Raw genomic sequence first — 12021 nt, forward strand, 5'->3', positions numbered from 1 at the left:
TGGGTGTGTGGACACGGCTTTGGAGTAAAGACATCAAAGACAATGCTTTAAGTTACATTTTCTATGGTAGGCCATCCCATATATTAATTAGATGGTTGCCGAAAATTTTTATATAAAAGATCATGAGAAAAGTGTTGGCGCTACGTTTTGAATTAGAATTTTACTAGGACATCAAGACAGTGTCATTTCCGGCCATCTAGAGGTCTATGTCCTCAAATTTTGCACCTCAGCCCATCTATAGTGCGCCCCTGAGGTATCGACTCACGAATTTCCCCCCCTCCCCCAACAGATCTGCGCCCGCTTAATTAAATAAATTATTTCCTAAAAGTACAGTATGTCAATAGCCAATAATGTATGTTTCATAACACCATAGAGGAGTTTTACTCCTCCACCCTGACCACACCTACCAGGGGCGAAAATGCGTTACTTTACGTGATGAAGGTTTTGGAGGGTCACTAGAATTCATATTTGTCCTGATTTTTAAAGACATTTTCATTTTAAGCCTTTTGGTACGGTACTGTATCATCATGGGCTCCCGTAGGCCACGGTCGGGGAGAAAAACCACAATCCGTTGGGGAGAAAAAAAAAAAAGTTAGGCCTATTTTCAGTGGCGGCGCAGACTATAAAACATATAAAAATAGGCCCACATCAAGCCAACACATGTCTGTCACAGTCTGAGAGTGCCATTTTCGACCATCTATAATTGATATATTCTTTAATTACTAAATCTCATTTGGGAGGGGGAACCCCCTCTCAACCCCTCCTCCCAGCTCGAGCCTACGAGCTCAAGTCCCCCTGTCGGACAACTTAGTCCCCCCAGAAAAGATATCCTAGAGCCGCCACTGCCTAGTTTCTACATTTATTAGAGACTCCAAAATAGATTAATTAAGCATTTTGAAACCCTCAAATTGGCAAAATTTTCGAGCACTTTCTAAATATTTTAAGCGACACTCGACCACGCCCACTTTGCTCTCGTGCAAATGCAAATACAATTTATTTATAATATGAAATCAGTACAATGTAATTAAAACAACAATAATTTTGTATGTTGAGAGAAGCGGTTTGGTGCAGCGGGAACGGTATGGTTTCTCAACCTCGAAGTCTGGGTTTCAGTCCCTCGCTGTACTGGTACTAAATGTCGCTTGTGTCCTTGAGCAAGGAACTGGTAGGGTTGCCTACTCCTGCGATGTTTACCAACACTTAAAACATGAGATTCAATGACCAGGGGAAAAGACGCACTTTGTCTACAAAGAAAAGGCGCAGTATAAATGATATAGTTAATACAATAATAATAATAATAACAACAATAATAATAATAACAACAATAATAATAATAACAATAATAACAATAACAATAATAAATAATAATAAACAACAACAACAACAACAACAACAACAACAACAACAACAACAGCAACAGCAACAATTTGAAGATTCCAGTTCCAAAGTTGGCAACCAGTGGCTCGTAACTTACCCGTGGGTAAAAAATCCGGCCATTCTTCCCGAAAATAGATGGCAAGCCAAGAAGATGCTGAGTGGATTAGAGAAGAGGTTGATCAAAAACAACGAGCATGGATCTGCCTTAAAATACAAATGAGAGAGATGGTCGAGAAGGGGTTTGCCCAGAAGTTAAGTGAGGAAGAATTGCAAGGATATCAGGGACCGGTACACTATCTTCCACATCATGCTTTCGTCCGAACAGAAAATAAGAGTACTCCGGTAAGAATCGTATTCAACTCAGCTAATAAATGTAATGTAATCAATGACTAGGCCTACTGGATGAAAGGCCCTGACCTATTAAACGACCTGAATGGAGTGTATACTGAGATTCCGAGAGAAAGAAGTCACTATCTGCGGTAACATATCTAAAATGTATCATAGGGTTCTAATACCGGAAATTGACCAACATGCCCACAGATACCTATGGCGTGACTTGAATATTAACAAAAGACCAGACACCTACATAATGCAAGTTTTGACGCTTGGTGATAAACCGGCTGCCGCAATGGCACAAACTGCGTTAAAGCTGACAGCAAAGGAAGGAGAAGAGAAATCCCCTAATGCAGCACAGGTCTTGCTCAACGATACCTATATGGATGACGTCTGCACTTCAGTGTCAACGGTTGAAGAAGCAAAGGCATTAACCAAGGATTTGGACACAGTGTTGAATGCTGGTGGATTTCAAAACAAGGAATGGGTGTTAATATTAGAGGGCGTGCTTACGGTTGGTTAACGTTTTTAAAATTTGCTCCAGTTATTTCTGATCTAATCTGAAAATTCTGCAAGAGTTTCCTCAGGAATGAATATCTTTACTCCTCAGATGCCTTTTTGTAGGACATGTATTTACCTGATTGTCTTAGATCGGACTGAAAAATAGTAAGTTAGCTCGGCCTACATACGCAGCTATGGCTTAAAAAAATATTGGTAGCGACTATGACACCAGCAAGCAGATACAGAGGAAGAGCACAGTGCCCCAAACATTCAGAAGACAGGAAAGAAAGTCAAAGGTCACGAGGGGTAAGGCAAAATGCACAGGGAATTCAGGGCTGAAAGTGAGACCCGCGCCTCCGTACAAGATGTATTTGGGTGGGCAAAACAGGAAATGTAATTAATTATAATATTAGAACGAATGTCAAAATGAGTGATGTAAAAGTTGACAAGTTGGAGACAAAGCGGGAGAGTGCGACCTCCGCGGCGTTTGTCATAACTTGTAACGTGTCCCAAAGGAATCAGGTATACGATGCTAGTTTATGGCCTGAGGGCTGTGTAATCAGATAGTTCTATGAACCTCGTAGAAATGTTAGTCAGCATGATAGATCAGTTGCGAAGTCTTTCATTATAACTTTGATGATGGTGATGATGAAGATGTAAATGGCGATGGTGATCGTGATGATGGTGATGATGATAATCAGGATGATTGTGATGATGATTGGCGATGATTTATCTTGTACACTTTAATATGGATACCAATGTAAACGATAAAGGAAAAATAAGATGCGTTTCATATAACAGCAAAAATTATAAATTTCGTGTAAAAGAAATATATGATCTATGTTGCACTTGTGATTTTATATGTTTACAAGAGCACTGGCTGTTAGAGGAAGAGCTATCTATGATTAAATATCTTCATGACGATTTTGATGCCTTTAGTGTATCTACGATAGACTCATCATCCTTGTTGTTAGGGCGTCCTTTTGGTGGAGTATCCATCATGTATAAGAAAATGTTTGTTGATATATGTAAGCCCATTAATTTTGATGATGCCTGAATAATTGGAATCGAACTAGGGAAAGGTAAATACAGAACCCTCCTACTTTGTGTGTATATGCCTTGTGATTGTGATAATAACTTGGAGGAAAATATGGAGTATTTAGGAAAAATACAGTTCATCATTGAAGAGTTTGAAGGGTCGAGGGTGATTTTAATGCTGACGTAAAGAAACAATTTGGCAGAGAATTGATCAGTTTCTGTAATGAATATGATATCCATATTAGTGATCTTGAATTCTTAGGTATTCACTCTAATACGTTTACTTATTTAAGTGAAGCACATGGAACGAATAGCTGGCTGGATCAAATGTAGGTAAGAATGGCCCCGGAAAAAATGGCCCCAGAAAAAATGGCCCTGGAAAAAATAGCCCCGGAAAAAATGGCCCGGTAAAAATGGCCCCATATGACAGGTAAGTAAAAATGGCCCCAATGAAAAATTTGGTAATAGAAATGATATATTTTTTTTTAATCTTCAAATATTTAAATACTGTATAAGCAAGAATTGAATCAAGAAATAAAAAATGGGCCCTCAATTATAAAATTCAAGAAAAAAAAATTAATAATAAATAAATAAATGCTGTAAAATACCCTGTAGCAAAAATTTAATTAATAAATCAACATAAAAACCTACACTTAACAAACAAACTGATTCAGTCAAAGCCAAACTGTTTATCTAGTTAATCTGCTAAGAAGGGCTAATTATTGCTTAGCTCCACTGTGGCTTCACACAGTAGGCTCTATTGATATGTAAATTAATTACTTACTTCCTGTCACTGCTTGGTATTTTTGTTTTTAGTTTTTTCAATTTACTTGATCTTGAGAATGGTTCCATGATGGACCCGAAACGTCGATCTTTCTTGTCATTAAATTTTGTTTTGAGATTATGTTCTTAATTGATTTAATAAATAAAAGCCACAAATAATAATTTGATTTACTAAATTTCATTATGAAAAAATAGTTATGCTTTAACATAGATTAAAAATATGTTACGCCTTACTTATTTTTAATCCATGGTCTTTTTAATTAATTTTCTTTTTTTTTATTGGAAATTCCGTAGTGCAGAGTAAGTTTATCAAAACCCATTAAGTTTACAGTAATATGAAGAAAAAAATTTTAGTTTATACAGAAATAGTATCTAAAATGATCTCAGTTTCCAAAGTTAAAGCAAAAGATCTAATCTAAACACACAATATTAGGCAGGATGTATTTGATTGGAAAAGAACCCACTCTTTTGTGAAATTAAGAGGTTTATAGGTGAAAATTTTTCCTTTGAACTGAGACCAATATGTGATTTTTTTTTAATGTCTTTAAAAGCATTTGTTTTTTTTAAACAATTACAGCAAATGCAAATAATGTTAATGATAATCGAAAAACAATGGCCATTGAATAACATTTTTTTATAGTAGAAATAAAAGTTTTAAAAACGTTATTTCACTAACAAAGTAGAGGAATGACATACAGTATACAGTATTTCAACTACCAAAATATGCAACTCATAGATAACCACAAACTTCACTTTTGTTAAATATCAATGAATTAACTTTACATGTTATAAACAATGCAAATAAACAGTAGTTAAAGGATGTGGATCAATTATGTGTTTGAATCACAAGTACATGTATGGGAAAAGGGAGAGGCTTACTTTCTCGCAAACTTAGCGATAAATTGTCTGCTTAGAGTTTATTCAAAGAAGTATTGCTTTTAATAAACCGAATAATTAGGAGTACATTTATTTAAGCAACTAATTTAGTTGCATACTTGGTTTTTACTCACCACTAACTAAATCCAAGCGCCTACCACTAGCTTAGAATTATGTATAGTTACATATGGCAATTATGCTAAAAATTAAAATGGCGTGTGATTGTGAGGGTAGGGTGATTATGGTAGGATGATGTGGTATTGCTAAATCCCACAAACCTCCCAAAACACACTGTAGAAAATTAAACAATTCAATTGTGATTGACTGACTTGGTATATCAATAAGAAAATTAAATATTCATAACTATTTTTTGGTTAAAATTTAGATTTTTTATGAAAAAATACTTGCAAATGCACCACAAACCTCTAAACACACTGTAAACCCCATCTAAACTATATAATTATGATTGTAGAACTCTCTTTTTCTTTAAAAAAAAATAAAATAATAATTTGATGTTCATACTAACCCACTGTTTGTGGGGTTTACCAATACACAGATTGAATTTCTGGAAAATTGTGATTCCGCTTCCGTGAAATCGGCCACAAGTAAATTATTTTAGTATTAATAAATGCATGATTTATGTTGATTTATTGATTATGTTGTTGCTATTTTTTAACATTTAAATGAAAATAAAAAATATAAAGTGTAATTCATGGCTTTTTATTTATCTTTGAATATTTTATCATTGAATATTAATTCTTGCAAAAAGTAAAATGTAAATGGCAATTTGTTTGATGTTAGATTCCTTTTAAAAACTAAATTATTTAAGATAAAAAATGCATATATTGACTCAAGAAAATCAGTTTTAATACAGAATTTGATTATTGGGGTGATTCCTTTTAAAAACTAAATTAGTTAAGATAAAAAAAAAATGCATATAATGACTCAAGAAAATCAGTTTTAATTCATAATTTGATTATTGGGGCCATTTTTACCGACCTGTCATATGGGGCCATTTTTACCGGGGCCATTTTTTCCAGGGCCATTTTTTTCCGGGGCCATTTTTTCCGGGGCCATTCTTACCGTACGGCTGGATCATGTCCTTGCCACACATGGTGCTCACGATAATATAAATGATGTTTCTGTTGTGTATGATATGATTGGGTCTGACCATTTCCCCATTCTGTTCTCATACGAAATAATATGTAGTGAGATTTCCAAAACTGTAATATAAAACATTCATCTGTACGTTGGGACAAAATATCTGATGCTAACCTAAATTTTGTATAGTGAATTATCAGAGTGTTTATTAAACACAGTAAAGTTTAACAGTGAAGCTTTCGTATGTTCTGATACTTGTTGTAAAAGTGAAGACCATTTAAATGAAATTGATAACTTATATAGTAACATTATTAGTAGTCTTTCTAAGGCATCTGATATTTGTTTTAGCTCTAGATCCAACCAAAGATCTGCCTCGTTTAACATACCTGACTGGAATGATCATGTTGACGATCTTCATCCTATTGCTAGAGAGGCTTTTCACACGTGGCGTTTGAATGGAAAACCTAGGTTTTGGCATCTTTACAATGAAATGAAAATTTCTAGATGCAGGTTTAAACAGGCTCTCAAGTGGTGTAAAAGAAATGAAGAATCACTAAAGGCCGATGCTATTGCTAAATCATTAGGAGGAAATAATTACAGTGAATTTTGGAAAAATGTTAAAAAATCATCAGTTAATAATAACAATTTATAATACAGTTGATCGTGTTAACGGGAATCAAGACATTTGTAATTACATGGGCACTTCATTATCAACAGTTGTTTAATTGTATTGACACTACTAACGATAGGGAAAGTGTTCAAGCCTTTGTTGACGTTGGGGGTCGATCAGCTGATCGTCCTATTGTGACAGCTCAAACTGTTAATGATTTTGTAATGAAATTACCTATGAAAAAAAAACCGGCAGGCTTTGTTGGTGTGTCACCTCATTTTGTGTGTACCGCCTTCTATGTGTATGGGATGTAACTACACCATGACCACGAGAACCAGGAGAGAAATAAAAGTCCGGAGTTCAATCACCGTTTATTGTGTTTTAATTACTGCCTACTGAGTTTATAATACACCGAAAAGAGGATATGGAAGCAACAGGCTTTTGACGGTCTGTCTGGTGAACATCTGCGATATGCAGGTAATAGTACGTTGCTAAGTATTTGCTTTAGCTCAATGCTGTCTCATCGTCACATGGCTCTCGATATGACAAAGTGATATTAGTGCCTATAGTTAAGTCCAAGTCAGGTGATGTCACTAGTAAAGATAACTATAGACCAATTGCTCTTGCGTGCGTCGCATCAAAAGTCTTTGAATTTCTTTTAATTGACCTTGCGGGCGACACTCTTCGTAGTAGTGACCATCAGTTTGCTTATAAGAGCGGTCATTCTACTGAAACATGTGTGTTTGTACTGAAACAAGTCACAGACTTTTACAATAGGAACGATAGCCCTGTTTTTGTTTGTTTTTTAGATTCAAGTAAGGTATTCCATCGGGTGGACTATTGGATCTTGTTTCATAAGTTGATTGCTCGGGGTACTAACTATGCTGTAACTCGAATTCTTATCAGTTGGTATATAACGCAACAATTTGTTGTGCGGTGGGGTAACAAGTACTCATTTGAATTCTCTGTTTCTAATGGGGTCCGACAGGGAGGCGTAACATCACCACTTCTATACAATGTATATAATGATTCTCTAAACGAAAAGCTTAATAATTGTGGTGTTGGATGTCAACATGCAGATGTGGTTTTTAATCACCTTAGCTATGCTGATGATATCGTATTACTATCCCCATCTTTATGTGGGCTTCAAAGGCTACTTAATGTGTGCGAAGCTCATGCTTCTACTCATGATATTGTATTTAACTGTAAAAAGTCGATGTGTATGTGTTTCTGTCAAAATGCACGAAAACTCCAGGGTGATCCCGTCACTACCCTATGTGGCAAACGTTTAAATTATGTTAAGTCGTTTACATATTTAGGCCACTTACTTACAACTGATCTGAATGATGATTTTGATATATCACGACAATATAGGTCTCTATGTATACGCGCAAATACTCTCAGAAGACGATTCTATAAGTGCACAGATCAAGTTAAATGCATTTTATTTAGGAGCTACTGTACCAATATTTACTGTGTCAATCTATGGTCCAGCTACAAACACAAAAGCATAGATTCCTGAAGAGTTTGCTTTAACAACGCACTAAGGATACTCCTAGGAAAATCAAGGTCGTGTAGTGCCAAAGAAATGTCTGTCTCTTGGTTTCCTATCATTTTATGAGTATATTAGAAAATCAGTACATGGATTTATGTGCCGACTTAATTTATCGGAACAACAGTCTGATAAAGTCTACTGTTAATTGAAACCTGTAAAATAGGCAGACCTATTTTATTTCTGTTTTGTGGCATCTGCTAGTTTATGTAAGCCTGAGACAAATGCCTCAGTGTATACATACATATTCTCCTCTATTGTAATCTCATTTGCTTTGTATTTGTTTTGCTATGGACATTGTCTGAAATAAAGAGAAATTGAATTGAAAACAGAAAGATCAGAAGGTACTAAGAGTCAACTGGGATTTTAAAAATGACACCCTTGGAATTAATGTGAAGTTAGATGATGCAATTCTAAATGGAACGACGACAAAGAGATAAGCACTTGGTGTGATAGCGCAACTATTTGACCCGATAGGATTTCTGGCGCCAGTAATAGTGAAATTAAAGATTAAGATCCAAGAAATATGGGAGTCGGGCATCAGTTGGGATGAAAATCTTCCAGAGAGAGGTCAGCAGGAGTGGAAGCAATTACTGGAGGAAATTCGACAGACGAATGCAATTAAGGTGCCCAGGTGCGTGTTTAACCCCCTCTAACTCTACTAACAACGTACGACTAACTATCTTTTGTGACGCATCCGAGAAAGCGTTTGGTGTTTGCGCTTACCTGCAATGGGAACTGAAAGATGGAACATTCGACACAAGATTTGTTACTGGAAAGTCGCGAGTCGCTCCCACCACCCCCCCCCCCCGGTCCCCCCCCCCCCCCCCCCCCCCCCTCCTTTCAAGAAGCTCACGACAACGAGACATATACAGTCAGCTGTATGGCCGCTAGGATCGGTACCACACTAGCTAAAGAATTTTCATTATCCTTTCCAGACACTATACTTTACCGACAGTATGATTGTTCTAGGATGGCTGAAGAAATCACCAAGTTGTTATAAACAATTCGTAGGTGCTCGTGTTCTTGAAATTCAAAACAAGACAAGTCGAACAATGGATGTTTCCAGAGGACGACTTAGAAATCTAAAAGATGTTGAAATTGACGCTAACCCGATAGTGTTGAATCGTAAGCACCATATCACGAAATTGCTTATCAGAAGAGAGTATGCCAACGTTTTTAAACACAGTGCAGGGTCAAATCAAGTATTCGCTTATTTGAGAAGAAACTATTGGATCCTAAGGGGAAGAAGCCTAATCAAGTCCATTTTAAACCATTGTGCCGAATGTTAAAGATGGAGAAAGAGTACGGTAGTTCCAAAAATGGTTGCACTGCCGGATGCAAGGCTAAGAATAAGCTCCATTCTATCTAAAAGGAATGGACTGTTGGGCCCAATGCTTGTTAAAGTTAGGCGTTCTCAAGAAAAGAGATGGGTATTGTTTTCAAATGCATGACAACACGAGCGGTGTATTTAGAAGTGATTGGAAACATGAATGTATAATATGCATTTATAATGACCTTCAGGAGATTAGTGGCGAGGAAGGGTTTTCCGAAAGAAATATACTCTGACTGCGGAACTTTAAGGGAGCCGAACGAGAACTGTCAAAGAGCTTCAAGGCCATGAGCCCAGAATTACGAGAGAAGCTAGCCCAACAACAAGTGAAATTCGATTTCAATCCGCCTAATGCACCACACTTCGGTGGGATATGGAAGCGCGAAATCAAATCGGTAAAGAATGCAATCAGATGTTGCATTAAAGATCGTGTGATTACGGAAGTAGTGCTTCAAACCGTCATCGTTGAGGTCGAAGGGCTGATGAACTCTAAACCATTGGATTACGCATCCTCGGATGTTGCTGATACTAATCCTGTGACGCCCAATAGGTGCACCGTTATTGATGGGTCGACGTGATCCTTCATTGCCGTTTACCTATATTGATCAGAAAGAACAAGTCCGAAGTAAAAAACAGTGGAGGCACAGCCCCAAGTTCCATGTGGGACCCATATGATTTAGCCCACATAGCCCAGATATAACCCATTTGGGGCCCACATGGAACCCACATTAAATTGTATGTGGGTGGCATATAAGTTTCCCATATGGGACCTATATTTTCTGACCCATATGGGTACCATATGTGCTATCCTTGAGGAAACCTCCGGATTCTGCACCCAAGATCCATGTGGGGCCCATCTGATTTAGCCCATAGCCCAGATATAACCCATTTGGGGCCCATATGGAAACCACATGCATTTTTACATGGGTGGTATATAGTTTTCCCATATGGGACCTATATTTTCCCGACCCATATGGGTAACATATGGGCTATCCTTGAGGAAACCTCCAGATTCTGCACCCAAGCCCCATGTGGGGCCCACATCTTTCAGAGAACCCATATGGGGCTCTCTTATACACATCTAGATGTGTATAAGAGACAGCTCTACTAACAACGTACGCCCATATGCAATTGCACATGGGTGGTATATGGGTCCCATTATTTTCTGGCCCATATGGATGTAATATGGGTCTGCCCATATGGGGCCCCTCGTATTCTCCACCAAAGCCCCATGTGAGACAAATATGGTACCCATTGCAACTGCACATGGGTGGTATATACTGCCCTGCTCTGAGAAAAGGCATTAAGTACATTTTTTTCAAAATTGAGATTTTTAGCTTATGTGACTCCTGAATGTCTAATCTATCACCCTATTTTATCAAATTTCAAAAAATATGTCTGGAAATATGAAATTTTATTTTAAAATTGGGCATTATCTGCAAATTTCACTATAAATACTCTGAGAAAAGGCATTATGTGCGCGAAGCCTTACATACATGCATTGAACGCTTGACTTCACGCAAGACAGATAGTAAGTAACCAATCAGATGCTAGTATAACGAATATCTAACTAATTAGCTTGGAATCCTTAGCAAATAATGCCTAGTTAGTAACTGTTTTATTTCGAAGAATACTCTGAGAAAGTGCATTATCTGCTTTATATTTTACGGCGTTTATTTATAATTCTGTGATTAATGAGATACTTTTGCCGAAATGATGCAAGTTACAGCGCAAGAACTTTTTTAGAAGTCTTTTGGAAGAGTAAGTACAATCTTGTATTTTATTATGTTTCATACCTATTAAGTATTAAATTTAGATTATTATTATTATTTAGTAGTATTATTTTTTGTTTTATCGACATTGTATTTTTTGTATTGTGTTTATTATTATTATTATTATTATTATTATTATTATTATTATTATTATCACTGTTATTGTTACTATCATCATTATTATTACTCTTTCAGGCAACCAAGTGGTAAATCAAAAATAGACAGAAAAAATTTAGCCACCGAGATTGTGCTCCACTTCGAAGAAGGGACATTGAGTAATGCAATTGTGAAAGAAAAAGTGTAAATAACTATTTAAAAAATTGTAAAAGTCGGAGCATTGTAATAAAACTTTTAAAATGTTTTCCACTCATTTGTATAACCTATGTTGTATTGTATCATTATCATTGTAAAGATAATAGTTGCAATGTACGGTATATTATAACTTAATAAATATAAATTAATTAATCTTATATTTAAAATTAGCACACCATTTTTATATATATTTTTCTACATGTTATTGTTAGTTAACAAGTTATTATCAATAAACTTTGAATTTGAAATTATAATGATTTGTCTATTTTATTATTAGTCGATCGATTTAATTATTATTATAGGCCTATTCAAATTATCAATCGATAATGGTAATGATTATGATGATGGTGTGGATGATGATAATTAAGAGGATGAAGAGATTTAAAAATATGATGGCATGCTAGTTACCGAACCATAAATAAAATACGTTAAA

General features: G+C 36.1%; 1 long non-coding RNA gene across 1 annotated transcript; it reads right to left on the reverse strand.

Moving 5' to 3' along the window:
- Nucleotides 1-824: 824 nt before the first annotated feature.
- LOC117114245 lies at nucleotides 825-2178 on the reverse strand. Its single transcript, XR_004446322.1, has 3 exons — nucleotides 1964-2178; nucleotides 1475-1581; nucleotides 825-1244 (listed from the first exon to the last, which is right to left on the reverse strand). It is a non-coding gene; the product is annotated as an uncharacterized LOC117114245 (long non-coding RNA).
- Between the last annotated feature and the right edge of the window lie 9843 nt (nucleotides 2179-12021).

Source organism: Anneissia japonica, unplaced genomic scaffold (assembly GCF_011630105.1).
Source record: "Anneissia japonica isolate Jap-2015-1 unplaced genomic scaffold, ASM1163010v1 scaffold1525_len913038_cov183, whole genome shotgun sequence".
Classification (NCBI taxonomy): Eukaryota; Metazoa; Echinodermata; class Crinoidea; order Comatulida; family Comatulidae; genus Anneissia; species Anneissia japonica.